Raw genomic sequence first — 20,160 nt, 5'->3', positions numbered from 1 at the left:
ATAGGAGCCACAAATGTTAGCGGAGCCCATTCCTAATGAGATTAACATACATCTTTACGTATCAGGTCTGTTTGCCTCAGTTCCTAGCAATGGGCACGCGTTCGCCTGTCCATTTAAAAAAAAAAAAAAAAAGTCAAGATATGTAGGCCAAGACACAAGCAGTCTGAAGAGATAAAACATGTATCAGAGGCAAAACAGATATGATACAGATTTTTGAATTATTAGAGAATTTAATTTAAAACAACCATGATTAATTTGCTAAAAGGTTTAATGGAAAGAGTAAATATGTAAGAACGGATGGCAAATTTAAGAAGGACCAAAATAAAACACTGAAGGTATAAAAACAATAAAAAGTAACAAAATAAAATAAAAAATGCTTATGATGTTATGATGTTCTTCAGTAAACTTGAGTGGTAGAGAAGAGAATCAGTAGGCTTGTAGACAGATCATCAGAAACTACCTAAATTGGGTTGCCAGGATGGAAGGAAGGAAAAACAGCAGAAAAAAAAATATTTGCAGTAATAATGGTCAAGAACTTTTCAAAATTAATGACGGATACCAAACCACAAATCTAGGATGCTCAAAGAACACCAAGTAGGACAAATACTGCCTCCCCCTGCCACCCGACCCACTCAAAATTTCTCAACTTATCTTATTTAATCAGAAGAAAGCCAAAGCCAGAGATAATCTTGAATGAAGCCAGAGATGGGAAGACATTTAAGTAAAGAGGAAGATAGATAAAAATAATAGTGGACTTGTCAAAAACCATACAAGCAAGAAGAGAGTGGAGTAAAAGAAAGTGTTGAAAGAAAGACAAACACCCACATGAAATGTTTTATACACCATTGAAGCAAATGGAGGAAAAATATAAACAATTGGAAGTTCTGAAGGAAGAGTTTATGAGAGTTTCTTGCATTATTTTTGGCCATTTAAAATTGTATCAAGGAGGTTAAAACGAAATATAAAATGTTACCTTGAAATATAAAATGTTACCTTGAAATATAAAATGTTACCTTGAAATAAATGTTGGCTTTGAAATAAAGCCATCTTTCCAACTCACAACCCTGTAAAATAAGGCAAAAAGGAATGGAGAGATCTATTTTTTTTCAAGAGACTTCCCTGAAGTAAGAAATTTAAAAAATGTAAGTTAAATAATGATACATAGCCAAGGCCCTGTGGAGGTGAGAAGCACCTTGGCCAGAATCATGGCAAGGCGGAAAAGAGGTTTACTTCTGGGATTTGCTTGACACCAGCCTCCCTTTTTCTTGACACCCATAGTCCTGATGTTCTAGACATGTCCCAAAATATTGCAGGAGCAAAATGAGAGTAGTGCCTCATTTAAAATTCATATGATTCTATTCTGACAAAAAAGGGAAAAGAGGGGAAAAAGTGTAGTTTAATAAGGTAATGGGGAAGTTTCTCTGACTACAAGATCACTCGGAATGACAGAGGCACTATTACAAGGTTAGCCTGCATATTTGAGCAAAAAGCATCAATAAGTCTACATTCCACAAGGAGTAAGAAATTAATTTACATATTTCATAAGCACATGATAAGGAGTAAATGTTGAACTTAAAAAAATAAATTATATTACCGCATTTAGTTTAGATAACTCTTTATTTTTACACATGGTCAAAATCCAAGTAATCCAAGAGTGGTTTTCAGGCAAAAATAAGTTTTAAAACTTGCGAACATTTTTAAAGTTTTACACAGGAGAAAGTCCCTGTAAGTGACAATTTCTATTTTCAACTCATTTTGTAACTGGTTACATAATCATAAAACCTGTTGACGTGAGCCAAAGGAGTCGTTTATTCAAGCAATATGAATTATTTCTGAGCCATTCCATGCTTCTTCCTCTGCCATCCCTATTAGAGATAATTGAGGTAATTCATGCATAACTGGGAATCCTATGAGCCTACAAATAACCTTGCAATTATCACTTCACATTGTGAAAAAAAAAATTTATCAAGTCTGACAACCTCTCCCAATTCTGTATTTGATTCTAACCATAGGTTGATTGTCTTTACTGTGAGCTGAAAGGAGAATATGCTTAAGAGAAAGACTGTGATTAGTTCACTAATTACGTATTATTTTTCTCAAATCAATGGTTTTTACATGTCTGTTTAGTTAGAAGTATCAGCTGAAGATACCAAAGTCTCTCAAAGCAGGTATCAAGAATCACCCCTACGAAGAAAGTTTGTTTATGAAGTCGTAGTGCATTAACACATAAGAATGCATCATTTTCCCCTCAAGAAATATGTATACTGGGCTGTGAACTTTACCCCAAAACAGGTGATTTTTAAAACTTACCTTTGTAATCGTGCATTTAACTCAATGGTGTAGCACAATATGCCCAGTGGATAAAATAATGAAAGGAAAGAGAGGAGGAAGCGGAATAAGAAAGGGAGGAAGGGATGTTGGTTGGATAGGGGGGTAGGTCTTCTGAGGGCAGCTAGACTAAATCTCATTTTCCTGGTGACATTTTGGATGAGAATAGCATAAATATCCCCAGGAATACTTGTTAGGTGGAATGCCTTAATTCAGGGGAAAACCAAGGACCATGTGATCTTGAGGCTTCATCATATGTAAAGTCAGTTGAGCAAACTCTTGTGTCTTCAATTTAATATCAAAAGCCAACTCATCTGATATACAACATCCAGGAGCTCAGGGAGGTCATGAGGGAGAGGGGCTCCCGCCCTTCTCCTTCGTAGAAATTATTATTTTTTGTCTGTTCTTGGGGGGCAGTAAGGTACGGAGGTCAAGAGTGAGTTTGGGGATCAGCCCACATTCACACATTCCCTGAAACTTGTCACCGTGAGGTCAGATCTTACCACCTCTGGTTCAGCATGGCTAGAATAAAGGTAGTCCATATCCATACCCGAGTCATCTGTGGGTTACCAAGCTTTTTTTACAAATTTTTGCTAATCTGTTTGGTTTGTCAGGATATCTCCTGGAGGTTTTCATTTGCATTTAACCTGAAGTGAATGAGACGAAGCATCTTTTCATTTGTTCCTAGAAATTGAAGTTTCAGTTTTTTGTTAAGTTTCCATTAAAGACTCTTGCCTCTTTTTCATGTAGCTTTTTTCCTGTTTTTTTTTTTTTTTTTTTAAGATTTTATTCATCTGAGAGAGAAAGAGAGTGGGAGCGGGGGAAGGGGGTGAGGGAGAGAGAATCTGAAGCAGACTCTGCTCTGAGCATGGATCCTGACAAAGGATCAATCTCATGACCTGAGATCATGCTCTGAGCAGACACCAATAGTTGGATGCTTAACTGACTGACTGAGCCACCCTGGTGGATTTTTTTCTGTTTCAATTCAAGTTGCTTATCTGCTTTTACTTTTATTTATTTATTTTTTTTGAATTGATCACTGAGCTCAGATATATTCAAACCTTGACTTTTTCCTTAAATAAAAAATGAATATAAATTATTCTTAAAGTACCATGTTTACAGCTATTTTAATTGTTACTCGAGTTCTAAATGGCTTTCAGTTTCCATAGTAATTTTTTGATAAACTATATAATATTTAGAAAGTTTCAAGTATTTTGGAAAACAGTCTTAAATGTCTTAAATATCTGAATTTCAAATCAATACCCTTTTTCTTCTTTTTGAAGAATTTTAACATTTCTTGAAAGGCAGACTTACTAGCCATCAAATACCCTCAGTTTTTGTTTGTATGGGAAAGTATTTCTCCTTCACTTTTGAAGAATACTTTGGCAGGATACAGAATTCTAGATTTTGGCCTTTTTCTCTCAACACTTCAAATATTTCTGTCCATTCTCTTCATGCTTGTGTGGTTTCTGAGGAAAGGTCAGATGATGTTGTTCTTATCTTTGCTTCTCCATAGACAAGATTCAATTACATTTTTCTTCTCCATGGCTTCATTAAAGATTTTCTCTTTATCTCTGATTTTCTGAAGTTTAAAGATAATATGCCTAGTTTGCATATAAAATGCCTATTTTTATTTTTGGTGTTTATTTAAGTAGGTGTTTTCTGAGCTTTTTAGTTGTTTGTGGCACTAATTTGGGGAAATGTTCAGCTAATCTTGTTTCAAATATTTCTTCTATTCCTTTATCTCTTTCTTTGAATATTCCCATCACACATATGTCATATCTTTTGTAATTGTGCCAGAGTTCTTGGATATCCTGTGCCATTTTAAAAATATTTTTTCTTTTTTTGTTTTGTTTTGTTTTAATCTTTGTATTGAAATATCCTCAATCTCAGATATTGTTCCTTCAGTGGATCCAGTCTGCTAATGAGCCCATCAAAGGTATTTTCATTTCTGTTACATTTTTTTTTAATCTCTAGCATTTATGTTGTATATTTTTCTTAGAATGTCTTCTCTCTGCTTACATTGCCCATCTGTTCTTGCATGGTGTTTACTTTACTCATTAGGACCTTGAGCATATTAGTCATTTTTTTTTAATCTAGGTCTGATAATTGCAACATCCTTGCCATATCTGGTTCTGAGAGTTGCTATGTCTCTTCAAATTGTGTTTCTACCATTTGATATGCCTAGTAAATTTTTTTTCCTCAATAGCTGGATATGAGGTACTGAGTCAAAGGAACTGTAGGAAATTAGATTTTAGTGGTGCAGAAAAGTGTGGGGAAGAGGATTGTTGTAGAGTCTAGGATTTGGTTTCAGTCTTTTAGTGAGCCTGTGCTGCTGGACTGTGAACTCCACAAGTGCTTCTCTGTCCCCTGCTCTGCCCCACTTGAGTGGGACAGGAAGGGTCGTCATGGCCAGAGTTGGGTATTTGCCTTTGCCTTTTCCCACCTGCTAAAGCTGGCGGGGATTGGATATTTCCCTTCCTCCAGGTCAATTGCCCTTAAAAAAGAAAAGAAAAGAAAAAAGTTTCTCTTGAGGGCAGATTTTGTTAAGAACAGAATAATCTGGTGTATTTCAAAATAGTTACTTTCTCCTCACCCTTCAGGAATGGTGTTGGCATTTTTGTGTGATGTTCGCTGTGAGAACTTGGCCCCATTCTTACAGGCAAAACATGAAACTGTGGAACGACTCTAGGACTAGTTTTCCCTGGGGTTTTAAACTCTTAGACATGTCCACACTGAGCTTCCAGCTATTTGTCGGTTATAGTTTAGATTTTCCTAGCCCAGCACTGGTTCCTGGAGACATTTCTGATCATGGGTTTATACTCTAATAAATTGTGATTCCCTGTATTCACCTGTGTCTCTAATTTTGGGAGCAGTTGCTTGCCCAGTGGATTCACTTCTTTGTCAGATCCAGGAAGACTTGTTGATATTTCCATTTTTTATGTGTTAGTGTGGAGTGAGGACTTACAAGCTCCTACATGCCAGACCAGAAATGGGAAATCCTTTTAAAATCTTAGTAGAAGTATTATTTGTATTCTTTCATTTGTTCTCCAAATACATATTATACAGTCATTATATGCCAGACACTATGTTAGGTGTAATAGAGGAAGGAATAAATGAGCTCTTAACCTCTATTATTATTTTCTTTATACAAATATATTTTGGTAAACAACATTATCTTTTACTTCATATACTTCTACTACGTACACATATATACCTCTGATTAGAGTATGCAGTTTTTTTTTTTTTAAGATTTTATTTGTTTGAGGTGGGGGGAACATGAACAGGATGGAGACGGAGAGGTAGAGAGAATCTGAAGCAGACTGTGCTGAGCGCAGAGGCTGAAGCAGGGCTTGATCTCACAGCCTCAACATCATGATCTGAGCAGAAACCAAGAGTCAGACACTCAACCAGCTGAGCCACCTGAGTGCCCCAGTTTTATGCAACTCTAATATTAGAAGATATAACCCTGATATTTTGATCTAGCAACATCCTGTCTAATTTGTTAATCATGTTAGTAGTATCACAATGCACAAATCTCATGGCATTCATAGAAATCACAGTTACTCACCTCATAACTTTGATACTCCTTGTCTTTGATAGCCTTGATAGCTTCAGATTTTAGAATTCTTCATGGACTATGAATTTCTTTGGAAATAAGAAAATGAAAACAAAAAATAGGGAATGAATTTTTGGTGTTTTGCAAGCCCTGGGGATCCCTAAGGCAATATTAGTTAAGATATTATGTATTGTATTAATTCTGCTACCAATTTTTACTGCTATTTTACAGATTTATGTTACTTAGTAATAGAAAATAACTTTTATTTAAGTCTTCATATGACTCTGTTTTCCTCTATTTAAAGAGATATACTGGGCAGCCTGGGTGGCTCAGGGTTTAGAGCCTGCCTTCAGCCCAGGGCATGATCCTGGAGACCCGGGATCGAGTCCCACATCAGGCTCCCTGCATGGAGCCTGCTTCTCCCTCTGCCTGGGTCTCTGCCTCTCTTTCTCTCTGTGTCTCTCATGAATAGGTAAATAAAAATCTTTAAAAAAAATTAAAAAATAAAGGTATATACTTAATTAGAATTTATTTACTATGTGACAATCATTGCTTCAAAATATGGTATAATTAAGAAACATTTTCTCCTTTTTTTAATAGGATCTTTTTTCAGTCTCAATCCACAACCACCTAGCCCTTCACATGCCATTCTATACCTATTACAGAGATACAGCAGAGGTTTATGTGAGTTCCGTTTTAAAAAGTCCCCCCAAATAAATATGATAGCCCCAAAAGAAGGAATGAGAGACTTGTGTCTGTCATCTTAACAAGTTTGCCGTAAATTTGTTTTTACTCTCTTATGATGAAGTGGTCATTTTAGACCTTGATACATTTTTCTCTTTGAAGGTAAACTGTGTCTTTATGAATTATTCTTTCAGTAAAATACATGTACATACACTTAATTATTTCTACTTTTCAGTCTTTGATCATAATCTATGAGAGAAGAACAGCTTAGAGTATATGAAAGTGATGTTGTATCACATGTGAATTTTCTAAAATAGGATATTCTCCCCATAGACACCCCACATTCTTTTTTATTCTGCTCTAGATTATCTTGGGAAATCAATGGTTGATTTCCTTTATCATTGTAGTTTCTATTCTGTAATTTTAATGTGTGGCAGGCAAGATTGGAAAGGTGGAAAATATCTAGCCTGAAGAATAGCTAGACATCTCAAAAAGAGGAAAGCATTAAAATGTTTTTAATTATACAAAGATGAGTTAGGGTGAAAAGTAACACAGATTAGAAAATTTGTCATATTTATTTTTAGGTGTAGTAATTGTTGGCCCTAACTAGTAATAAAAGGTATATAGTTGTAGAATAGAAAATAGCATTTTACAAACTAACATGGAATAGACTACAAAGCTAAGGTCAATTACCATCAACTTAAGTGTATTTTTATGTTTTCTATTGTTTATATCTTTAATTCAAAGAGCTCAAGATTACCTTTGAAGCTCATAACAAGTATTTTGTTGTGAGACACCAGTGGGCTACATCATAAATAGTAAAAATCCAAGATTTTTTTTCTAAATTTATTGTTTTATATTAGTGTAATTCCTATCTCCTATCCTTAGTAATTGACAAATAAATACTAAGCCTTGAAATATGTCTATGAAGTTAATAAGCTACAATTACTTAGGTAGTATTTGTTTTTAATTAAAAATATTCATCCTTTAATTCCTTCCAGTTCTACAGTGAATGGCAAGCAATTGAAAGACTGATGTTAAGTGTAGCTGTTCCAGATTTAAATAGATTCAACACAATCCACATAGTTTGAATAAAGGTTATCTGTCTCATGATTGAAACATAAGCAGTACGAAACAAGCAGTAGGCGTTAACGCTGTAACCCTAATCTCCAAATATTGTTCTGCTTTATAAAGCTTGGGGAGGAAAGAAAGACTTGTAAGGAGGTAATCTCTGTTTTTCAAAAGATACCATGTGTCATGGTAATATTCAGGATTCTTTTCAAATGATTTTTATTATTCCTTCAAGATTTTATTAACTTCCTGTTACATGCAAAATATACTCCAGATTCTGAGGATATCAGATAGGCAAATTTTGGTCTATATTCTCAAGGAATTAAGAGACACGTAGTAGAGAATGAGTAATGACAAAGTAATTTGTAAATGCTGAAAGATTATGAATTCAAGATGGAGGGGAGCAAAAAAGTGATCATGTCAACCTAGATATAGTTGGTGTGGAAGGAAAGATGTCACTGGAGATTATTATAGAACCTGAGTTGTAGCATATTATCAGGAAGTAGAGTTTTTTGGTTTGTTTGTTTTTGGAGAGTTTACATATGCAAAGGTAAAAAGAATTAAAATAACTTATTTGTCACTCCTTTTCATTAGATTTCGTGTGTTTTGTGTCTTCCCCCTTTAGAGATGCAGATTATGCTAGTAGTTACATAAGACACAAAAACAGTACATAAAAATCATCCCCTATCATTTTGTTTCCACAGTGAAACTACCTAGCAGGTGACAAGCTAATATCTGGAAAGCCAGATATCAAGAAAATGTCCTTCAAAAGAGAAAAGGTAATTATGAATTGGTTGGCTACACTTCGTTTTCTTGTTCATTGGTACAGAAAGTTCAGAATAAACATTAAAAGTTTGTTTATTTCCATGGGTAAACTCTCCCTTGGGTGGTATATATAGCAGATATGGGGGTACGCTCACCAATAATGTTTAAGGCAACACACATCTGAAAGTTCTATTTATTTATTTATTTATTTTTAATTTTTTTTATTATTTTTATTTATTTATGATAGTCACAGAGAGAGAGAGAGAGAGACAGAGACATAGGCAGAGGGAGAAGCAGGCTCCATGCACTGGGACCCCGACGTGGGATTCGATCCCGGGTCTCCAGGATCCCCATTTGAACGTTTAAAGGTAGATTCTGGGGATCCCTGGGTGGCGCAGCGGTTTAGCGCCTGCCTTTGGCCAGGGGCGCGATCCTGGATACCCGGGATCGAATCCCACGTCGGGCTCCAGTGCATGGAGCCTGCTTCTCCCTCTGCCTATGTCTCTGCCTCTCTCTCTCTCTATCATAAATAAAATAAAAATTAAAAAAAATAAAGGTAGATTCTGATAACGCATACTATTCCTTGTTCTTGCTAGGTTAATTAAATCTCAAAGATTGTTTCTTAAACTGATTAGATTATAAATTTTATGCTCAGTTCTGCTGAATAATATTTTTTCAGTGAATTAACTCCCTAACAACTAATTGAAGCAGTGGTGATATTTTGGATAGCATCTTTACTTCCTTGATTGCATATTTTTATGTAAGCAAATTGCTTATGAAACTGGGAATTTCTATTTCCAAGACCATAATGAAAAAACAGGGTAATCTCCATTGTTAGGTAGAGTAAGATATTATCTATATCTGACTTTTAAAATCTAAGCCAATTAAGGGCTTATCAATGTATGTGTATATGTTTTATAAAATTCTTTGGAAGATTAACTAGTGTTTTATTATTATTTTTTTGATCTAAGGCATGTTCCTAAACTAAGAGAAAGTTGTTTTCCATGAGATAATTTATTTCTTCAGTTGCATTTTGGAGATTAGAAAAATGGCGAGCCTTATTGACATGGATTTTGAGGCACAGTCAGAACGTGGGATGGGAGGAGAGGCAGGAGTGGGATTGCTATAGTTGAAGAATAATATCTATTCAAGAAAGAGGAGAGGCACTTATCGTGCCATGTATTTGCATTTGCGTGCTGAAGTGATATTGTACAAGTTGAGTCCATACAAGTAGGGTTATCACATGGTATCAGCAAGATACTTGAGTCTTCTTTTCTAGTGGATATGTTTGACATCTGCCCTAAGACACTTGAAGAAGTGAGTAGTAATTACTAAATATCTTCAAATTCTTGGCCCAATTGTTCTCTCTCTAGAAAGAAACATCAATTTATACTATTCAAATGATAACGAAAACTACTCAGATAATTGTTCTTTATCCATATAATTTTCATTTCCTTGTTTTTTTCCCGTTACGTTAGGGAGTAGTTTAAAAATGCACAATTGAAAACTGAAGGTGCCTTTGAATTCTCTTTTCATAATTGTGTTGCCTGTGTCACTTGCCAAGGTCAGTACACATTGGTAGTTCTTGAACTTCATTGTGCGCAATAATTACCTAGGGAGTTGTTATGTACGGCTAATTCTTGTGCTTCATTCATAATTACTGATTAGAATCATAAGGCATTGTCTAGAAATCCACTTTGTAATAAGCTCCATAGGAAATTCCAATTCAGGTTATTGGGAGATCACACCAGGCTGATTACTAACATCTCCCCATTTGTACTTTTAGTTGAAATCTACCCATTTAGAAGTCTCATAAATGACACAAAGAAAAAAATATCTTCAGCATGAATCATCTTGTGCATTAAACATTTTAAATTTAAATCTTCGTCCTTTCCTATTGTGATCCCAGTAAGCTGTGGCCGCTTCCATCCATCTATTTTCTAGCTAACATCTGTGTGAAAAGCCTCTTCCCACTCTAGCAGCTTGTATGCCAGCCAGTCACAAAACTACCAAGTTTGGATGCTATTCTCATGTAATTGCTGCCTGTGGAAGATGGCACTGCTGTGCAGAATGCCAGTTCATTAGTTATGAGCTAGACGGAACTTAAGGCTTGAAACAAGATACTCTTCATTTCCTTCAATTCAACCAGAGCCTCCACCGCTCTCCTTGGAGGGGGGGGGGGAGCTGACTCCAGTTGCAAAGTCAGGTGAGCACACCCACACAGAGCGCATCATTCCTGAGCAGCAGGTCATCTGCTTTTGTCCCTCCAGCTCAGCTCCGTGGGACTGCCAGCTGCAGAGCAAATGCACTATAGCCCCCTTGCATAGAAAACGGATTTCTACTGAGTGGGAAATTGATGAAGATTGTGTGATTCTAATCCATTTCACTCACAATGGGTAAGAAGGGCCTGTGCGCAGGCTGGGGAGACACTCCCAGAACAGCTGCTGCCCTTCACCTGAGCCTAGTAAAGACGCAGGCAGGAAGATGGAACACATAGGGGACAGGGAGGCAAATATGCAGCCAACTCACTCTCTGTCTCTTCTCACTAAGAATTTCACAGGTGGTCATAGTTTCACCTGCTGTAAACATCCAAATGGTTCACAAAGTCTCGGGCAATACAGGATTTATTTTCAGAATGCTACACAAGGGGATGCAGGTTGGTTTATTTATTTTTTATTATTTTTAAAATTTTTTGGGTGGATCTCTGGGTGGCTCAGTGGTTGTTGCCTGCCTTTGGCCCAGGGAGTGACCCTGGAGACCTGGGATTGAGTCCCACGTCGGGTTTTCTGCATGGAGCCTGCTTCTCCCTCTGCCTGTGTCTCTGCCTCTCTCTCTCTGCATCTCTCATAAATAAATAAATAAAATCTTTAAAAAACATTTGTTTTCAAGATGACAGACCACCGATGAATCATGAGCTTTTGTAAAGACTGTGGATGAACATTTATTTCAGTGCAAACACTGTTAGTAATTGACAGAGTTGAATGTCTAACTTGACAATGTCACCTCAGATTTAGAACAAGAAAGATAATAAAATTATAAAAGATGGTTTCTGCAATTTTCTGTCAGCCCTCCATACCATCTTCAACTAACACACTCACCTACTTACACACAGAGCTAATCAATGGTCCAAAGTCCCAGGAAGGGAAGTGTCCTCACGTGCCTCCCTTTTATCCAGGGATCTCCCATCTCTTCTGCATCTGCATCTTTATTCATGATACTTGTTCTTTTTCCCTAGAATATAAATGTGCTCAAGTCTTTTTTGGGACAATACACACACACATAGCCGCTTAGACTTTCCTCTCCAGCTCCAGCTCACTTGATTGCTCTCTCACTCTCTTGCTCTCTCATGCTATCTTTCTCTCTCCATTTTGTAGCTAAATTCCTTTAGAGTCTTTTGGAATAGCGTCTTAACCCTTAACATCTCTGTATGTCCCCTTGACTCTACTAAAAACTTTCTGGAAAAGCATTTCACTGGTAAATTCTATATTTCTTAGAACAATACACAGATCATACTCGGATTAACTTGATTCAATATTGTTAACCATATGTTTCTCCTTAAATAGTTTGCCTACTGAGTAATGCGGTACCATTTGTCCTGCATTCTCTTCCATTTAGACATTTCTATCCCCTCTTTTTCCTTGATTCCTCTTTTTTTTTTTTCATAATTAAATTCTGATATCTCCGGGAGTTCTTACTTTAGCTCTTCCCTCTCTGCAGTTACTCTTAGGGTCTTACTGTATACTATAAGCACCACCTTATTGCCTATAAATATGCTACGGCAACAGATTCTCCATCTGTAGAATACCAAACTGGGCCTATCCCTTCTTTTTCATTTCACTGCATTTAAAATGTGTCGCCCTCCCCTTTTTTTAATCTCTCAGAAAATATCAGGACTATCCTTTCAATGACCAAACCTAGAAAAATTTAAACTGCAGTCTTGATTTCTATCTTTCCCTCAACTTCTATGTTTAAAAATAAAGTCTTGCCATTTGTTCTCAGTGTTTCTTTGACTCTCTTGCTCTCTCTCTCTCTTCCTGTTTAAACTGTGGTCCTTGAAGCCCTTAATATCTGTTGCATCACCTTGGTAAAAACTCTCCTTTGCCTACAGAATTAGATCTAAATTCCTTAACATTTCCCTGAAAATTTTCATGACAGATCCCTGGCTGTACTCTTTTTCTACATGTCTATCACTTTCATACTCTTGTAGGAAGAAATCTTTTATTGTTGTTAGGAAACATCATAGAAATGCCCAAAGTCAAGATGAGACAAAAACAAAGAAACCAGAGGAGCTTCTGGCACCTGTAGCTATAGCAAACTTCAAGTAGATGGATTCCTAGCTAGATCAACCTAGGTTCTCACACTAAGGACTTCTTTTCTTTAGCTCCTAGAAGCCAAGATGTTTAACTTTCGATAACAATGACAACAACAACAAAAAAAATTACAAATCATGCCTATGAGCAAGGGGAATTCATTCTGAAGAGATAGAGCAAACATCAAAGTCAAAGATGTGATGAGATGTTAGAATTATCAGACAAGGCCTTTAAAATAACTATCGTTAACTCACTAAGGACTCCAGTTGGACAAATAGATACCTTACAGGAACAGATAGGTAATGTAAACAGAGATGAAACTCTAAGATTGAATTAAGAAAAGTCTGGAAAAAAAAAAGCCTACTATAACAGTAGTAAAGAATATCTTCAGTGAACCCACCAGTAGACTTGATATGACAGAGAAATAATCAATTATGTGGAAGATAGGTCAAAAGCAACTTCAGAAAATACAAAGGGGAAGAATGAAAATCAACAGCAAACATAGAACTGTGGGATAATTCCCCAAAGTGTGACATACACATAAGTTCAATACCAGAGCAGGAAAATGAAAGAATAGAATAAAATAAATATTTGGAAATATAATGACTAAAATTTTCTAAAATTAATAACCAACATTAAACCACAGTTTCACAATGCTCAGAGAATAAGAAGGGCATATCAAACACAAACAAATAAAATTAAAACAGTAACAACAAAAAAACCTCCATGTATATATATATATATATAATATAAATTATGCAGCGAAACAAAGACAAAAAGAAACTCTGGGATTTCCTGGGTGGCTCAGTCAGTCCAGCACCTGCATCTGGCTTAGGTCATGATCATAGGGTTCCTGGATAGAGCCCCATCTGGGGCTCCCGGCTCTGTGAGGAGTCTGCTTGTCCCTTTCCCTCTGCCTCCCACCCCCTTCCTCCCTCCCCCTTTTATATCTCAAATAAATAAATAAAATCTTTAAAGAAAAATACTGGAAAATCTGTAAAGAAGCGAGGGAAAAATAAAAATAAAATACCTTACTTATAAAGGAACATGGATAGGAATTATAGTGGATTTGTATTGAGAAATATGCAAGAAAAAAGATAGCCATATTGTATATGTAAAGTTTAAGAGAAAGAAACAATTCCAGTAACTTAGAATTATATATAGCAAAAAAAGTATTCATTAAAAACAAAGAAGAAATAGATTTTCTTAAACAAAAACTGATGGAATTTATTGCCACCTGATCTTCCTTCTCTGCAAGAAATGATAAAATAAGTTATTCAGGGGAAGGAAAATAATATATGTTCAAGCTTTGGATATAAAGAAAGAAAGCATGTCATAGACGGAATAAATGAAGTTAAATTCTTATCTTAATGATAATTGTTTAATGTAATGACAGTAAAAATGTATTTAATGATAATAGCATATAGGTTAGTGAGGTGAATAACAATAACATCACAAAGGTATGAAAAAGATTTGGAAACACTCTGTAATAAGCTAACTGTCCTACATATGAAACATATAGGGCATTTTGAAGCTATATTTTGATTAGTTAAAATATGTTATAAAATATTAGGGCAATCACCATAAAAAGTTTCAAAAGACTATAGATTTTGGTCTCATCTCTGATATGTAAAGAGATTGGAAATCATGACTCTTCCTTGAAATTAAAAAAAACAAACAAACTAACAACTCAGAGATTAATGAAGAAATTGGAAGAATAAGAGACAAAACTGTGTTAAACTGATCAGAAAATTGGTCACAGAGCCAAATCTCTATCCCCAAATCTAGAAATACATAGGAAAATCAGAGTTGCTAGTGAGAGCTGCTAACCTGGAGCTTATGTCCATGGATCCGTCAACTGGTAAGAACCTTTAAATGGCAATGCTGATTACTTGCTTAAGGATGAGTGTGGAGTATGAGTGAGAACCTTTGGGGGCTACAGCCTTATGGGGACCCCTATATTTTTACATCAGAGAATGCTTCTCAGAGTGAAGAGCTGAGGAAAGATCTCTTTGTGGCAATGACATGGGGATGAAACAGGAATCGTTGTGAAATATACTCAAAGCCTTCTTCATAGCAAAGGCCTAATCTCAAAGGAAAGGGCTTTCCTAGAGATTTGCTCTAGCCTGGCAAGTAATCCTTCCACTTGAGTGCCCTTTAACCTTTGAGTTCACCTAAAGGTGAAAAGAAATACCATACTATTTGCAAAACACTTGTAGGGGTCACAACTAGGGACAAAGGTCAGCCTATAAACCAGAGGTTTAATTTTAAGATTAAAGACTCTTCACACCTATTTGTAGTTACCTAAATGGCTCCAATAAAAAGAGTGGATCACATCTGAAAGAGCCATAAATCATAGTCTTTTTCTTCCAAACTCAGAGCCAAGAGAAAAGATGAAAGCAATGACACTGGAAGGATCTGAAGCTTCTGGTACCTGTAGGTAGAGCAAACATTCCACACAACGCAGCTCATACCCAGATTAACATAAATCCTTATGCTAAAGGTCTATGTAATTCAGTTCCTTTATACTTAATACTACATGTCCAAAGCAGAAGAAATCTCCGAAATCAGAGTGGCTGAGAAATTTCCCAAATGAATGAGAGAAATTCACAAATTAAGGAAACCCACTGAACATCAAGCATGATAAATACAAACAAACACAAACTTACAAGCCAAAGAACATAAACATATTTAAATAGCAAGAAATAAAAGACAAAGGGAAAATATTGAACGAATAGAGGGGAAATCTTACTTAAGGAGGAACAAGGATAAGAAATAAAGAAGTAGATTTCTCATCAGTAACCAAACAAGCAAAAAGAAAAAAAAAAAAAAAAAAAAAAGACTGGAGTGAAATTTTTAAAGCTTTAGAAGAAAGAAACCAGCAATCTAGAATTCTACACCAGAGACATCTTCACCTTCAAATGAAGGAGAAAGAAAACTTTTCTAACCAAGAAAAAGTGAGGAAATTCATCTCCAATAGATTTGATTTGCAAGAAATGTTAAAAGGAGTTCTTCAGGAAGAAGAAAATATGTCAGCTACATCAATTTATAAAGAAAAAAATAATTAGAAAAAATATATACAATAAAATATTTTAGTTTTCATTCTTAATGAATTTAAAGATTAACTGAGTATTTGAATAATGACAGTAATGATGTGTTTGGACATTTAAAGCATAGAGATGAGTCAAATGACAAGAATGTTATAAAGAATAGGAGAAAGAAATCAAGAATGATTTGTCGTAAGGTACCCGTACTACACGTGAGCTATTAAAATATAATTTGAAGGTTGACTCTATTAGTTCAAATGTATATTGGAGATTCTAGAGCAACCATTAAAAATATCTTTGTAATAAGTATGGAATAACGTAAAGTAATATAAAATGCTCAGTTAAACCCAGAGTAGGGAGGGAAACATTGCAGGATAAAAGAACCAAAGAATAAGAGCAAAACAGAAAACAGTTACAAGCATGGTTACTATTAACTGAATTATCAATGATCACATTAAAGGTTAGTGTTCAAAATACACCCACTAAACTACAGAGATTGTCAGAGTAAGAAAAAACTAAAACCAACTGTGTGTTGCCTACAAAGAATGTACCTAAAATGTAAAGATTCAGATAGATTTAAAGTAACTGTTTGGAGGGATGTATACCATGCTAACAATGACCAAAGGATTTGTGATAACCATATTAACTTAAGAAAGAAGCATGATTCACATCAAGGAAGTTGCCAGAGATAACAAGGACGTTGCATAATTAGAAGGGAGTCAACTTTCCAAGAAATCATAACAGTCCAAATGTGTATGCACATAACAAAAGTGGCAAAGCACACAAGACGGAAACTGATGGAACTGAGAAGAAAAACCAGAAGAAGAAACATGGTTATATCATTATGTATAATATATTTATATAATATATCTTGTAATATATAATTGTTGCCTTCAATACCCTATTTCAGTAATTTATAGTTAAGGAAGACAATATCCAGTAAGGACATAGTTTAGAGGAATATGCCTTTAATTAACTTGGCCTAATTGACATTTATGCAATACTATATCATAACGACATACACTTTCCCTAAGTTAACATGGAATGTTCCCAAAAATATACCAAACTCTGGGCTATAAAACACACTGTAAAAATTTTATTTATTTTTTATTTATTTATTTTTAAAGATTTTATTTATTTATTCATGAGAGACACAGAGAGAGAGGCAGAGACACAGGCAGAGGGAGAAGCAGGCTCCATGCAGGGAGCCTGATGTGGGACTCGAGCCCAGGACCCCGGGGTCACACCCTGAGCTGAAGGTAGATACTCAACTGCTGAGCCACCCAGGTGTCTCAACACACTGTAAAAATTTTAAATGGGGCACCTAGGTGTCACAGTTGGTTAATCATCACAGTTGGTTTCAGTTTAGGTTCTTATCTCAGGGTTGTGAGATTGAGCCCCACATTAAACTCTGTGGTCAGCAGAGAGTATGCTTAAGTTTCTCCTTCCCTCTCCTTCTGTTCCTCCCCCCCTTATCCCTCTGCTCTCTTTCTCCCACTCTCTCCCAAATAAATTAATCTCTAAAAAAAAATAAATGAAGATTGTACAAAGTATGTTTTTAGATCAAAATGGAATTAAACTGTAAATCGATAAAAAGAAAAGTCTCAAATATTTAGGAATTAAACAATACTCTTTGAACACACAAGTCAAAGATGCGTTCTAAGAAGAAATTTAAAAATATGTGAACTAAATGAAAATAAAACTAGCATACACTTATCACAGAAGTGACTTAAATAAAAATGATAAAAATGGCAAAATTTTTGTCATGTATATATTACTACAATTTAAAAAGTCATAGGAGAGATCCTTGAGTGGCTCAGTGGTTTAGCACCTGTCTTCAGCCCAGGGCCCGATCCTGAAGTCCCAGGATCAAGTACTATATTGGGCTCCCTGCAGGGAGCCTGCTTCCCTCTCTGCCTGTGTCTCTGTCTCCTCTCTCTGTGTCTCTCATGAATAAATAAAAAAAATCTTAAAAAATAGATAAGTAAAAATAAAAAGTCATAGGAAAATATTAACTTTTTTTAAAAAGACAAAATTACTGGTTAAAAAAATTGAGAAAAGAGCAGTCTTTTACTTAACAAAAACTCAATAGCAAAGTAATATAAAATCAAGGTTCTTATTCACAAAACAAGTTATAAAAAATAGAAAACAACATAAATACACATTTACAGAATTATATTCATGGAGGAGGTAATATGCAGTAATCAAATAATTGTTACAAATACTTGTGTGGATAATCTAAAAAATATAATGTGAACTTGAATCATAAAATTTTAAAGGATAATAATGATTGAAAGAATCAAGTGGGTAATTAAATAAACTGAAGAGTATCATCTAAAATTATACAATGATTTTCTTGATATATAACTATATATAAATAAGGCTAAAATGTAAAACGAATATAACGACAATGACTGGAAATGTGAGTATAACCTTATAGAGGAAGGAGAATAGGGAGAATTTTGAAATCTGTTATATTCATATCCATGATGTTTTATTTATGTATACCTACTTTTTTTTTTTTTTTTTTTTTTACAAAGAGGACTATGAATAGCAGAATATTAGAGTTTGAAAGAACCGAGTGGCTGATAAGTTGGTATATGCCATATTATCAGATAAGCTTATCTCTATGTTTGGGGCATTTCATAAAATAATAAAAATAATTTTAAAAAGAGTAGTTAGCCACAAACAAGATGATCCAATACATACAAACACACCACATCCACTGCCACCACTAAAATCCATGAGAGAAATATAGCCATCCTATTAACAAAAATTAGAGGAAATTTCTATCTTCCCCAAATCAGTAATTATCATATCAAACATACTTAGATATCCTTGTCACAGTAGATGCTATAAAAAGTTTTGTCCCCCCCAAAATATAATTTTAATTTTGAGTAAAGAATTTGACAAAATCCTGAATTTGAACGTGTTGTTTTGATAGTTTTATTTATTTATTTATCTATGTGAGAGAGAAAGAGAGAGAGCTCAAGCAGGGGGAGAAGCAGAGGGAGAGGGAGAAGCAGACGCCCCTCTGAGCAGGGAGCCTGATACAAGACTCGATCCCAGGACCCTGGGAGATGCTTCACCGACTGAGCCACCCAGGTTCCCTTTGATGGTTTCTTAATAATAGATTATAAGACCACAAAAGACCCTAAATAACCACACCAACCTTGAGTAAGAGGAGCAAAGGTGGAGACCTCACACTTCCTGATTTCAATGATTTCAATCTATATTTCAAAGTTATAGCAATCAAACAATATAGTATTGACATACAAACAGACACATAGAGGGAACAGAAATAAACCCACACATCTATGGTCAATTTATGCCAAAGAAGGTAAGAATATACAATGGAGAAAGGATAGTCTCGTCAATAAATAGTGTCAGGAAAACTGGACAGCCACCTGCAAAAGAATGAAGGTGGACACCTATTTTACACCATATGCAAAAATCAAGTCACAATGGTTTAAAAACCCGAATGTAGGACCTGAACCCATGAAATTCCTAGAAGAAACGTAAGAGGTAACCTCCTGGACAAGGATCTTAGCAATGATTTTTTTTTTTTTTTTTTGCATTTGACATCCAAAGCAAAGGCAAAAAGGCAAAAAGGCAAAAAAATAAACAAGTGGGACTACCTTGAACTAAAAAAGCTTCTGTACAGCAAAGGAAACCATCAGCAAAACAAAAAGGCTACCCATCAAATAGGAGAAAGTATTTGCAAATCATGTAGCTGATAAGGGGTTGACATCCAAAATATGTAGGACATGCATGTAACTCAGTAGCAAAAACCAAATAATAAACCAATTTGATTAAACAATGAGCAGAGGACCAGAGGACCTGATTAGATATTTTCTCATATACGAGCTACAGATGGCCAACTGGTACGTGAAAGGGTGCTCAAAATCACCAATCGGTGGGGAAATGCAAATCAAAACCACAATGATATCCCCTCACTCCTCTTAGGATGTCTTCCATCTGAAGGGAAGACAAATGCTGACGAGGATGTGGAGGAAAGGGAACTCTAGTGCACTATCGGGGAGACTAAGTTGGTGTGGCCACTATAGAATACAAAAATAATAACAGGCTAATAAGCAAAAAATGGAAATTTTATATCTGGAGAGAATTCTTAGTCAAATATGCCACATGAAGCCATAATAAATGGGATCACATTTTAGATACATAATGAAGTGATAAAAAGAAAGTATTTGGGGCACCTGGGTGAAGCTCAGTGGTTAAGTGTCTGCCTTCCTGCAACTCAGGTCATGACCCCAGGGTCCTGGGATCGAGTCCCACATCAAGCCTGCTTCTCTCTCTGCCTGTGTCTCTGCCTCTCTGTGTCTGTCTCTCATGAATAAATAAAAATCTTTTCAAAAAAAAGAAGATATTTTTAGTT

This window comes from Canis lupus, chromosome 10, assembly GCF_011100685.1.
Source record: "Canis lupus familiaris isolate Mischka breed German Shepherd chromosome 10, alternate assembly UU_Cfam_GSD_1.0, whole genome shotgun sequence".
NCBI classification, from domain to species: Eukaryota; Metazoa; Chordata; class Mammalia; order Carnivora; family Canidae; genus Canis; species Canis lupus.
This window is presented reverse-complemented; position numbering follows the sequence as displayed.